The sequence below is a fragment of the Erithacus rubecula genome (genome assembly GCF_903797595.1).
Source record: "Erithacus rubecula genome assembly, chromosome: 5".
Lineage (NCBI taxonomy): Eukaryota > Metazoa > Chordata > Aves > Passeriformes > Muscicapidae > Erithacus > Erithacus rubecula.
Window position 1 is genome coordinate 12,947,127 of NC_136687.1, and position 13,423 is coordinate 12,960,549.

Genomic DNA, 13,423 nt, shown 5'->3' on the forward strand with positions numbered 1-13,423 from the left:
AAGTTTTTCTGTATTTTTTGGATGCTGAAAAAAGAAAAATAAAAAGAAGAGAGATGTTTCACTCTTTAAAATCTCAGTTTCACCCAAGGTGTGACACATTCTCTTTAAAATATCCTCCTCTGGAAATGTGTTTTTAGCCATAATCTCTGTTCAAATAAACATAATGGGGTCTCACTCACACGCAGAAATAGAAGCAAAATAAATATTTATTAACCAGATGCTGAAGCATAGCATTTTCCAGCTCAGAAAGAGCTTAATAATCCCTGCTGATTTTTATCCTTGTGGAGCTCTAAAAATCATTTGTATCCTCTCTCTGTCAGTGTGAGTGGAAGATCAAGATGATGTATGATAGAAAGGGAGAAAGTTTTCCCTCGGAAAATAAATGAAATTAAATAAAATGAAATCAAATCTTCTATTTCCAGCACAGCTAAGCAATTTTTTTTCAGTATCTAACCCAACCTGAGCTTTTTTTACATGTTTCTCATTACAGGTCAATATTTACATATATTTGCTCATGTCAACATTGTCTTTATTATCCAGTAAAGCATCAGGTGCAAGGACCTAATCCTGCACTGTAGTATTGCAGATTTATAAAAGGTAAAACCAATCCTGGTAAGGGGAATAAAAAGGGTCTGGTAAATTACCCCAAGTTTCTGTTCTCAGAGTGGATGTCAGTCTGAGAGATGGTGTCATCAACCAAAGTAAAAACTGTGCTCTTTAAATAATCGATGCCCAATTACAATGGGGACACCTTCACTGCACAGCTGCACCCTGCTCTTTTGCACAGAACCCATGAACCAATGACCATGGAGAGAAAGAAAGAGGGCTTTAAAACACACGAGATGGTGAGCACATGGAAGGAAGATGAAGGTTCCAGAGTCTCTGAAGAAAAAATATTAGTTGAGAAGCTAATACTTTATTGTCTGTCATGGACATGAAAAGAGATACAGGTACTGGCACTGCTGTGCCACACTTTTAAGACATCCTCTGCATTATTATTCAGAGTTTTATCAATCAAGAACAGCTACTTAAAACTGTAGTTGGGGAAAAGGTTTTTTTAGGATATAACCCGTCATGTTTATATTTTGGTTTCAGGCAAAAATGTCCTTGAAAGTGCTAAGTGATTTCCACCAGGTCATGAGGAAATCAACTGAATTCAGAAAAAGACTTGATAACCATGAGTGCACTGGTGTTCTGGACCACTGAGAGAGGAGAACCTAGTTGTTTCATGATTTGAGCTTAGTAATTTTGTGAAAAAGGTGATGCAAATCACTCCTCCATTATAGCAGTTACTGGGAAATTTTGGTTTGGACCACTGGTCCAAAACCTGGTCCAAACCTGGACCAAACCTGGTCTTCACCAGGTTTCTGAATAGTTATGTTTGTGAAGACTGTGTTAAAAATCTCTTACACTTTGTATTACACTAATTTTGTTGTCTTTTAGGGAAATGATGCTAGACTTCAAAAATAAGATGGGAAGACTAAAGCCCCATGTGAAGCCATTACATGCAAATGTGGGATATGTTACCAAGATACATAAGATCTTCCCTGTTAGGTTATTGTTTTGAGGCCACATACAGAAATCCCAGGTAGATGTTCACTTTGCAAGCAGCTGTAGCAGCTGAAGATGGCCCCATCCTAGTGGGCTGCAATTGCTGCACTGTTGTTTTCTGCACAGGTTTGCCAGCTGAAGGGTCTGTTGACCACACCTCATGGGGCAAAGCCAGACAGAGAGTTTGACCTGCCAGAGAGGGTGAGTGAGGTGGCTTTACCTTGGTAGGGTAGGAATTATCTGAAGTTCCCCCAGAGCTGTGGGGCAGTGCCTTCTGCCAGGGGATGCAGGGACAGCACCACTTCCAGTCAGCAGAGTTGGACTTGGGAAACAATCTGCCTATGGTCCTGGAAAACCACTTGAATGCACAGAGGGTGGCTTGCTGTGTGCCCCACAGAAAACAACTGCTGAAAATATCTTGATTTGCATGAACATTCACAACCTATGTTTCCTTTCCTAGAAAGGCCATGAATTTAAACCAAAAATGCCTCTGGTACTACATTAGATACTCAACTACTGCAAAATCCCTGCTTGGTTGACTCTGTATTTCACCATATGTTTTTCTACATCCCCATGGCAAGGATTGTCTTCCAAACAGTGTTAAGGACTATGTTCTGTAGGTTTTCAGCAGCACAACTGGCTGATGGTACAATTTGTAAAACTAAGATAGAGCATGCCTACACTTCTCAAATGTACTTCAGCCAGCCTGGACCTATGCTCTTGTAACAGATATGCTTTTTTTTTTCATCTTACTTAATAAAACTTCTGTGGTAGGCTCAAAGACTTTTGCTTTCCTTCCACTGACATAGTGTTTCTTTATTCCAACAGACTGGTTCAAAGGTATTGTACAATGCAACCAGAAAGAATAAATTTAGTTTAACATAGTTTTATTTTCAATATTAAAAAAGTTCTAAAAATTTTGCATCTTATACTGAGTTAGAAACATTTCTAGGTTTCAGATTTTAAAAGAGAAGACAGAACAAAACAGAAGTGATCTCAAATCAGTCCAATGTGTGTTTAAAGACTTTTCTGATGTTTCAAAAGTACATTTATTGTTATATTTAGTTAAGATATATCTTAGAGCATTTGTGCAAAGCTTTCCTAGACTATAAGTGTGAAAAGAGCTTAGATAATATATATTAGTACACCAAAATCACTAACAACTCAGCTCTTATGTGCAGAACCTCATCTAACATTCTAAGAAATGTATTTGAAATCAGCCCAGTGTGTTTAGTAGTATTTCAGCATTTCCATCTCTTGTAATATTTATTCACACTTCCCAATACTTCCTGGAGAGCAGAACTGCAGTTGCTTGGCATTCCCAGAGTTTGGCAATTGTGTGTCGCCTGGTCTGCAGAGTCACTTCATTTTTCTTTTGTGTGGATCATCCTGCCCCACACACATCTGATATTTACGAAGGAAGTTTGGCTTTTTACTCATTCAGTTTAAGCTGTTCTTTGTAGATTGCTCTGTTTCAGCATCCTGGAGCTGAGAGTGCCTGTGCCTCTGGTATTTTCCTCTGCAGGAGAAATTTCCTAATTATCCTGAGACGTGGCTGGGTCTCAGGCAGGCTGGGTGTCCATGTTCTCTATGCTCTACCACTGCATGGTCAAAAGCTCTCCTATCAGAAGGACAGCAAAAAATTAATGGTCTTGATAAACCCTGCTAAACCAGCAAAAGAGGTTTTATTTTCTAAAAGTCTGGTTTGCTTTTTTTTTTGTTTTTCAAGTAATTTGGCTCTTTTGTTTGGCTGGTTGCCTGGTATTGTGATGAAAGTAAGACCCCAAGAGCTTTCTCCTAAGATACCCCAAGAGCTTTTTGTGAGTTGGTTACTATTTAAATTGCCAGGAGTCAAAAGCCATGGGTACTTTAGGGCCTTGATACAGAGCTGCAAAAGAGGCATATTCTCATCTCTCAACAGAGCCGTGTTTTCAGGGACCCAGAAGCCTCCAACAAAGAAGTCCTTGCTTTTGATATTCTATTGTTGATTTTTTCAAAGCCTCAGCTGCTAGTTGGCCTGAAGGGAATAGCTCAGTTCTTAAGCCCTAAATGTCTCAGTTCTGCCACAGAAAAGCTATCTAGCTGGCTCATTGGTGTCATCTTCAGAAGCTTCTGGAGAGAGCTCAAGATTGACAGGTTCACTTGCTGATCAGGGTTGTGATCTCCACCTTGTTTCTAAGGATTTTTAAAAGCCAAATACCCACTGTGCTTAGCTTTTTTTTTTTTTTTTCCCTGGCCTGGCTATATATGTTCTGATCCATGGAATGTGATACTCATACACAAATGATTAAGTCTCTTCTGAATTTCATCACTTTCAGAAACAGCATCCATCCAAGTCATCTACAATTAATTGCATTTCACACACTGACTGCAAACAATTGTATCCATAAAAGGCCTCCATAAACTGAAAAAAAAAAAAACATTCAAAAATGGTTCCTAATGCCAAAATTACTGGTGTTTGAAATACCTGTTACCACATTTTCAAGCAGAAAGAATGCCAGGTTGTTATTTTCTAACTTTCCTTTCTCTGTAGAAAAAAGTTTCACATAGTTACTTAACCTTCAAAAATGCCTGAAAAAAGAATACATTTTGGGAAAGTCTTTTAATTTCTATTAGTAATCTTCTGTTCCTGATGTGGGTTGGCTGTTGGGTGATTTTGTCTCCACATTGATCCTGTGGAGGGTCTAAGCAAACAGACTGAAGTTTTCAAATTTTCAAAGGTAACAATTTGTCTAGACTCTTCAGACAAAGGAGTGCCTTCAGTTTTCCTACAGGCCATTCAGCTTTCCTCCTTTTGCTCACCTTGGTGACAAGGTTCTTCTGTTCTTAGGCAATATAGCTAGTCAGGTCCTTTCCATAAGGAGAGGTTCACAGCTATCATGAAAGCCATGTAAAGGTTCAGACACTATTCCTGTAACAGCTGCAGCAGATTACACATCTGGACATATATGGGTAACACAAAAGCAGTTCTGAGAAAAATCCTTCAAAAAATGTTTGCATTTACTTTCCAAATATATTAAAACATTTGCAAGAAATCTTGGAATGCATCTAAAAAAACCAGTATTTAAATTAGTGATAGAAATAATATTTAAGGGCCATATCAATTATTTTTGTTCCCTATATAAATTTTGCCAAAGGAACTCAGAAACAATATAGCAGAAATTTTTAAGACAATGCCATCATAACCTAATACCTTATCTCTTACAGAAATAAGCTATGCATTGTGCTTGTTCACTAAACAAGATGCCTTGACCTTTCCTGCCTTCATTGAGGATCTACATTGATGCTCCTGGCCAGCAGCTGACTGGCTACATGAACAAAGCTTGAGTCCTTACAGACTGTTGCTCTGCTTTGTGATCACATTTGGTTTTCCAGAAGTTTACAGTAACCTTCTCCCACAACTTAGGTGTATGAGATGGAAGGCACTGCAAAAAGCTGCCCTCATAGCTTCTAATAACTCTGAAAGTTGCACAGAGGGTCAGGAGAAATTCAGGGTTCTCAGAGCAGATTACAAGGTGTCCAGGATAGCTTGGATTTATCTGCAGACATGTTTAGACATGTAAATTCACAGCCAATTTTTTCTGCTAACCTTGAGTTTGCTACACAGAAGTATTATCTTTCTCCAAACAGATCTTCATGGTAGCTGCCAGATCAGATCATACTCCAGCCTCCCAGTCATGCTCATGGAGATTTAACATTTTTAGTAAAGCTTCTGTCTCTTGGGTAGCTCTTAAAGGTAATAAAACTAATAGCAGAAACTCTAACTGCCTGAGTACTCTTTGATACAGCTGATAATGCATCAAGGGCAGGATAAAGCTGGTGGTTAAATTCTTCAAGTCTGACTTTACTGGTGAAGCCATTTGAAAGTAGTGGACCCCTTGATATTCCAGCAGCAAACACTAGCAAACACACAGAGACTATTTACAGCATGTAAATAGCAGCCTCCAAATAGCCTGGGTAGAACCTCACTTTTTCTGCATGAGGTGATTATCTGGTGAGAGAAGTTTCCTGGTTGAAGGGATAAAAAATTTAAGCCTGAGGCCAGCATGGAAAGCTTCTAGGTCCAATGAAAACCTTCAGTTTTCTAACTCCCACTGTCACAGCCACTTCTTTCACTGCTTTTAGTAGAGGATGTAGGCTTCTTTCAACATTTTTGCATCCTGTTGGTAGTGATGAGCCAGCTCTTTTTGGAGGTCAAATATGCTATTTTGAATAACTCAACATCTTCCTAGAAAATCTGTCTTCACTCCTTACATCACAGAGTTAATAGCAGGCATGCTATTATATACATATACATATATAGATATATATATAAAACAGTGTAGTTGAGGCATGCTCCCAATATACTTTTGGCTTTTTGAAGTGTTAAAAATCTGGAAAGCAACTTTTGGGCATAATTTTCAATACCTTCCTGAACTTAAGGGGATTTAATTAGTCAAAAAACCCTCAGTTTTATTAGTTTGCCTTCAGATTCCCTGAAGAATCCATTATAAAGTACCCAGCAGAGCCATTGGCACACCCAAACAAGGTTTGTTTTTAACACCTTCACAAATTTTGGAACACATTCTTCACTCCTAACTTTTCATGAAGTGTTACCTGCACCATGCTGGAGTTAAGTGAGCTTCTTCTAGCTTCCTACATATGCCTGACCAATAAATAAAGTATATATTTTTCAGTGATTTTTTGATGCCTTCTGCATTTGTATTTTAAGTTTGTCTTTCTGCAGTGGCATATAAACAAGTAAAGATTCACATTCTTCCTCTACTCTTATTTGATGCTGCTTCTGTTTTATTAACCTAGGAATGTTGCAAGAAATAATCAAATGGTTATGTTACATAACATTTACATTACATTTTCCTGGTTTTTGACAGAGCTTTTTTGTCCTGCTTGAAAATTCAGGTTCTTTCATAATGATCCTAGTTAACATTTTTACCAATTTAGATCTTGTTTTGCCTCAAAATTGGTAATAATCACATTTATTTCTATTATTTACAATATTATTTATCAAATTTGTAATTGTTATTTATGTGTTTTACAAGTTTTAATCATAGATGATCACTATAGTGTCATCACAAAAGTTAGAGCACAATAATTTTGCACTGGAAAAAAGTGAGGCATAAAGTATTATCAGTGTATTATGTCTTGAAACTGTAATGTCTTAGGTGAAATCATAATGTCTTTATCCTGTGGGAATGCATTGCCACTTCACCTGAGAGAAGGAAAAGGTATATTATGTGGATTTGTATACCTAAAATTAAAGACTCTATCCATTAGGATTAACTTCAACAACATATGTTATAGAAAAGTGTGGAGAAATTTCCTTTCTCCTCAAAGATAAAAGAAGAGTTGTATTTAATATTCTATGTTTCAAAAGGTTGTTAATTACATTCACAGTTAGATTTTTAACTTGCTGGATTAAGTTTATTCTTAAGGTTGTTTATTCCCTGGTAAAGTCAGCACATGTAGCATCCCCAGAAACAAAGATGGCTCAACACAGAAAAAATGGTGTGTGTTCATATTGGGAGCAGAAAATCAAAGCTGAAATTTTCATATTCCCATAGTATGTAGTCACCCTTTCAGAAGGATTTTTGATATAAAAGTATCAAGAAATAATAAAACCCCTAAGCAAAAGAGTAAAAAAGCAGACAAAGGTCCTATCTGCCTTTTATTCCCCATAATCCAGACATTGGCTGCAGCTTTCTTCCAAATAGCCAAACTCTTAATGAGCTGCTGCACAAATTCCACCTTCACTCCAATTTAGGAGCCAAAGCAAGCAAGGTGAACCTTGTCAAGTATCTTGGAGTCAGACAGGAGGTCAGATCTCTGTTAATATTGCATACTACTTCAAAGACAAGAAGATATTTTATGATGGTAAAATTGTGTTAACTGAATCACAGCCCTTATGCTTACATGTATGTATGCATGTATGTAATTGACCATGTTTTCATGATATTTTTTACTGTATACTTCTGCACTGCCTGTATTTTTGCTTAAATCTTTCATCCTTGTTAGAATAGACTTTTTAAAAAGCTACATCCTGCAGGCTGGGAAGTAACACTACTCCCTTGGTTTCTACTTGTTATACTTTTACCTGGACATTTAACACTGTCTATGCTCAATGACCTCTGTTCTGATCTGGAATATCTCTTGTGCTTTTGTGTTCACTGCCTCCTTTTCCTGCTTCAAAGGGCAGGTACTACATTTGCTCTTTTGCTGTCTGCAGGTGCCTCACCCATTTTATGAAGTCTCAGAAATAGCCAGTACTGGCTTTAAGATTTCTTTAATCACTCTCACATTTATCAAATCTAGCCAATTTGAGAACATCCTTTTTAGCTATGCAGTGTGCATTTCCCTTTATATATTCCAGCCTGAGATAGAATCCTTTTAGCTGCCAGTATTAATTGTGCTAGTCCTGTACTTGCAGTTGACCTTTTTAGTGAGAACTGAGTGATAGAGCCACTAAACACTTCAGGCTTCTTGGTGTCCTTCAGTGTCCCTCCCTGCTGAGCAACAGAGAATATACCTTCCTGCTCTTATCTATTCACTACTGATAGGGTGTTTTCATGTGATTTCTGTGTTTCTTTCTCTTCATATCTCCCTTTGTGCCATGTGCACTGACACTTGTTCTGACGGGCTAGTATCTACCACAGCTCTGAGTTTCTTGAAGTCAGTCTTCCTCAAGTGCCAAAAGGTTTTGTTTGCTGCTCTCTTCCCTGTGAATCACAAGCTCTTCAATTTTATGGTAGTCCTGTCTAAGTTTCTCTGTCATGTTCTTAATCAGTTCTGCCTTATTACTTAGAGAAGGCTGCTGTTCTGGTCTTTAATACAAAAGGAAAAAAAAAAAAAGAGAAATGTCCAAGAAGCACCTGTTGGTCACTTGTCCTCCCTTCTCATTAAATGACAGGGTAATTGAGCTGCCCTTGATTCAGTACAAGTTTCAGATGATTTAGTTTGTTGCTTACAGAAAGCCTGGGATAGCTGGTTTTTCTGGCTAGGATGTTTGCTTCCACTATTAATTCACTTCTGAATTCTTTTATCTTCTGAAATATTTCTTGAATGGAAAACTTGTGAGATGTCATTAATATCACTGTGTCACAGCTGAATGCTAACTCCACCCTTTTTGCATGCCTAAGTAGGCCTTCACCTTAACATGTTAAATGAGAATTAATTTAGAAGAGCTAAACTGTCATCTGACTCCAGATACCTCAGGTCATGGTGTCTGATGCCCATGGCTGTGTCTTTTCACAGTACAAAAACTGTTGGCAACAACAAGAGCACAGGGTGATGGAACAGCTGCTTTTATAACAGCAGCCTTCTATACTTTAGGAAGTTTATTCCAGTGGCATTTATTTCAGCTGGGAAGGTTTCCTTTAAGAGCTCTGGTGGTGTTAACTACGTTGGTTTACCTAGAATAACATTTCAGGATGAATCACAGTGAAGGTTACCAAATGTTTTCTTGAAACCTCTGAAGTTTTGGGGAGCTTTTTGACAGTTAGTGGATATCTTTGGGCAATATTCCTAAGATGGAAACCTGGTCAGCATTTCACAGCTTGAAATACAGACTCCTCTGCACAGGGTTCAGCTTAACTGCTTTCCTGCTTTCTTTGTTTTAGTTATAATTGTTCTGTGGAAGGCTTTGTTACTGAAAGCAATTTCACGTTGTACAGTGTAAACTGAAAAATTGTTCTTGCTTAATGAAGTTTTTGCTTCAGTTGCTATGGTTCCCATCACTGTTAATTCATTACCAGAGAAAAGAAAAACAGATAAATTAGAATATTTTTGTCCTGGCATAGGTAACAAGAATCTAATGAGAATATGAGACTGACAGAGAAAATGAATAAATAAAGAGCTATTATTCTTAGTCTCAGGTTACTTGAATATTTCAGAATAACAAGGTATCAAAATTCTTATAAAGGAAATATAAAGGAATAGTCTAAATAACTCAGGTGGACCATAAGAAAATTATCTCAGTTTATTGATTAACATGCTTAATTTAATGAATAAATAATGTCTTAGAAAAGCAATCCTTCCTTTTTCCTTCAGAATGCTTTGCAGACTTTTCAGTGTTTCTCTAGGGCCCCACACTTTGTACTTATAACCAACAGAAGAGAATAAAGCATATTGTGTTTTCCTACAAAGCTTTGTATATTCAAGGCTGACTTTAAGGCATGAATATGATAAAAGATTATAAATCAAAACAGAAAGGAGTCTTGTTGGTGGAATATTAATTAGTCATGAAGGTGATACTGCATCTGTGCTTGCAATCTACTTGTTCTCTGCAGCACCTAGAAGCTGTAGCTGAGCCTGGCCAACATTGTATGATGTATTCACACAAAACAGATCATAAGATAATTTCCCTAAAAGACTTTATTTAAAATTTAAAATAAAAACAACCAAAAGCAAAAACAACAATAAAACCAAACCAAACCAAATGAAATGAAAACAAAACAAAACAAAACAACAACAAAAAAATAAAACCCCAAAAATCCCAAAAGTTGAGCAATGAGGTTAACACAGTATTATGTGGTTGTTGAGTGGTGGCAGATTGTAAATAGTTCTCCTGTCTCTGTGCAGTGGGAAACACTGGAAATGTGAAAGTTGAAATGAAACTCCACTTAAAACTTCATCTTTGATGGGAGCTTTGATGGAGCATCCCATTAGCTTCTATTTTAGTGAAAGCTTTCTCTTAAAAATGTTTTTTTTTTCCCTTGATTATTTTGAATAAGTCAGAAATATAAATTAATAGCCCTTAGATGAGCAACTGGTCTGTGTTTTTTGCCCTCAACACATGAACTCATATTTGATTCTTCCTATAAACCTTCCCTCAGTTTTTATGAAAATACCATTGAAACCTCTCTCTACAGATGTTTTTTCTCCTCACTCAGTTGATCCTGAGATACAGAAAGACTTCATTCCCCTGTAGCTCCCACACTTTTTCTCCACGATGAGATATGCATGTGCTCTGAGAAAGCCACTTCTGATTCAAATCAGGCACTGCCTGTAGCCTGCTCACACTGCTGCTTGTTAGTCTTCATCTAGGCTATGTGGCTCTCATGGGAACCCAAGCAAATCTCTTCAATCAGAGATGGTGCAGACCAGAAAACAGTTCTTTAGTGCCTGGTAAACATCAATGGCTCAGAAACTCTTCTGTAAATAAATAACCTTCTAGCTTAAGGAGTATATTTACTGTATTGGAATGAAGTGAAGAAATCTGCAGCATTTCATTAGTCCTTTGTGATATATCAAATTGTATTTATCACCAACCTATAGAGAAAATTATTAGCACAATGTTGATCCTGTTCAAGAAGGAGATGAGGGATAATAATCCCTGAGATGGAGACACAAGAACCCAGCTGGGAGAGCTGTGGAATTCAGCCATGGCCTGGAAACCTTATCAAAGGACATTTGTTTGCCTTATCAGACAGTGAATGATCATTCATTTTATACTTTCTACCCAGCTTCCAGGATTTTATAGACTGACTATTTTTTCCCAGGATGAGAAACCCATGTCTATTTGAATCATGCAAGAAGAAATAATGTAAAATTGTTTTAACTGGTTGAAGGATAAGGAAGGAACCTTAGAAGCCATATATCTTACAAAGCCTTTTGATATAGCTTCACATAAAACTTTCATAAGCAAGTTAAGAAAACTAAGTGAAACTGCTACAGGGTGGATACAAAGCTGTTTTTAATTTAATGTCAGAGTAGAAGGATGTCTAAGTAGATTTCACCCAGTTTGTCCTGAGCCTAGCCAATATTTTCACTTATGTCTGGATGAAGGAATAGAATATGAGTTTATTAAATCTGCAGGTGATCCAGAATCATCCAGGCTGTAATGAGATTGAAGAACAGGATGAAAGTGCAAAATGATCTTGATAAATTGAAGATATGTTCTGAAAAAAATGGGACTCAATTCAATAAGGACAAGTACAAAGTTATATATTTTACAAAAGATTATGAACTGCACAAATGCATAATGAGGAAGAACTGGCCAGGAAGTAGTTTGGGAGAGGAGGACCTGGCAAGAACAGTGAGTCATAAACCCAAAACGCCATAATACTGCTAAAAAGCAACATCATTGGGGTGTATAAGGTACTCAGGAAAACATCATATAGAAATGAATCTTTCTGTGCTACTCAGCATTGATAAAACTGTCTTTCTTATGGCCCAAGAAAGGGAGAGAAAGAGAAGAGGAAAGCAGTGAGTTGGAGTTGAGGTATGACCAATGAGAAAGGGTTTTAAGAAACAGAATTTTTAAGTCTTGAGGAATCTAGAGCGAAGTGCAGTAGTGTTTAAATATGTAAAATAACTCTGCAAGGAGACAATAATCCTTTCCTTATGTTAGTTGTGAATGGGCTGCTGCATGAAAGTATCTCTGAAGAAAAAAAGTTCAGGTTAAATGTTCACAGATTATTCTGAGTTGGAAGGGACACACAAGGATCATTGAGTCCAGCTCTTAAGTGAATGACCCATACCAGGAGTGAACCCACAACCTTGGTGTTAGCACTATGCTCTGACCAACAGACTGTCAGTGTTAGGTAAGACTTTATGACATAAAGGATAATTAACAACTGCAGGAACTTGAGAAACTGAAATCATTATCACTTGAGCTTTTTTTTTAAAGAAGTTAAACAAATATATTTGTTAGACAGGGGTCTATCAGGATACTTTAGTTGTTCTTGATAGTCTTTTTTGATGGATGTTTTCTGATGATTACCTGATGTATTTCTCATTTCTGTTTCCTTGCTGATTGATATGCATAGGTAAAAACCTGCAAGGTAATAAGGAATGCAGTACAGAGTAACAATACAAGCTGTCAAGACGTTGGCTGCATTTTTCTGCAGCTCTGAAGACTTAGTTCAAAGAATATTCTATCTTGAGCTGAAAATGGATATAAAAGATGTCAACCTACCCAGTAAAAAAAATAGGCATCTCTGTAGACACTGTCTTCAATATCTTGCAGATTAAATGGACTTGATTAATAACAGGTACTACAATTTATGGCAGCAATGAGCTACAGCACAGGTAACAGTGCCTCTTGCTGAACATCTACTTAGCACCATAAAGATGTTGTTTAGTTCTGAGAAGAAAGACCTGCTCCTGGATCTCCAAGTGAATTTGAATAAGATCCTGCATTGATACAAAAAAAACCACTTCAATTTGACCATCCTGAAACTAAGCAGGTCTCAGAATTACAATTAATTTAATCCATTCAATGCCAGAATGTATTCAATGTATCATGTGTTTAACATAAACATAAGATTACTAGGGTTTTGAGGAGTATGGATGCACACAGCCAAGAAACTGTCAGCAGTGCTCTTCTCCAAGGGACATGCTTGCTCTGGCAGTGCACCCCTCAGTTGGGCTGGGGATACAGTGTGAGACTTTCCTTTGAGTCAAATCACCATCACATGACATCAAAACTTGAACATTTTCTTTGTTCTGAATTCCCTTGGGACAGTTGCTTGTGTTGACAGAACCGCTGCCTCCTAAGGAGGTGAGATGGACCAGTGGGATGAGCAGGACAGGAGCCTTCAGTGTGCCCCATGATAGAGAGTTACAAACTGCTGATCCCAAAACAGCAGCTGTCTCAGGTGAGCTGAAAGAAAAGCATACATATAACTTTACTAGCATATTTAAAGGCTCCGAGAAAGATTTCAATCCCAAGTTCACTTTGTTTTAAACAAAAACTATGTTATCTTCATCAACCAAATCAACATACAAGTATACAGTCAACACTTGAACAAAGTGCACCTGCCTCCAAACAAACAAATCATACCTCTACCCTGCCACACAGAATGCACTTAAATGTAATGAGTGAAGAGACCAAGGAAAATATTAGAAGTAAGAGCAGGACTTCTGTAAAAGAGAA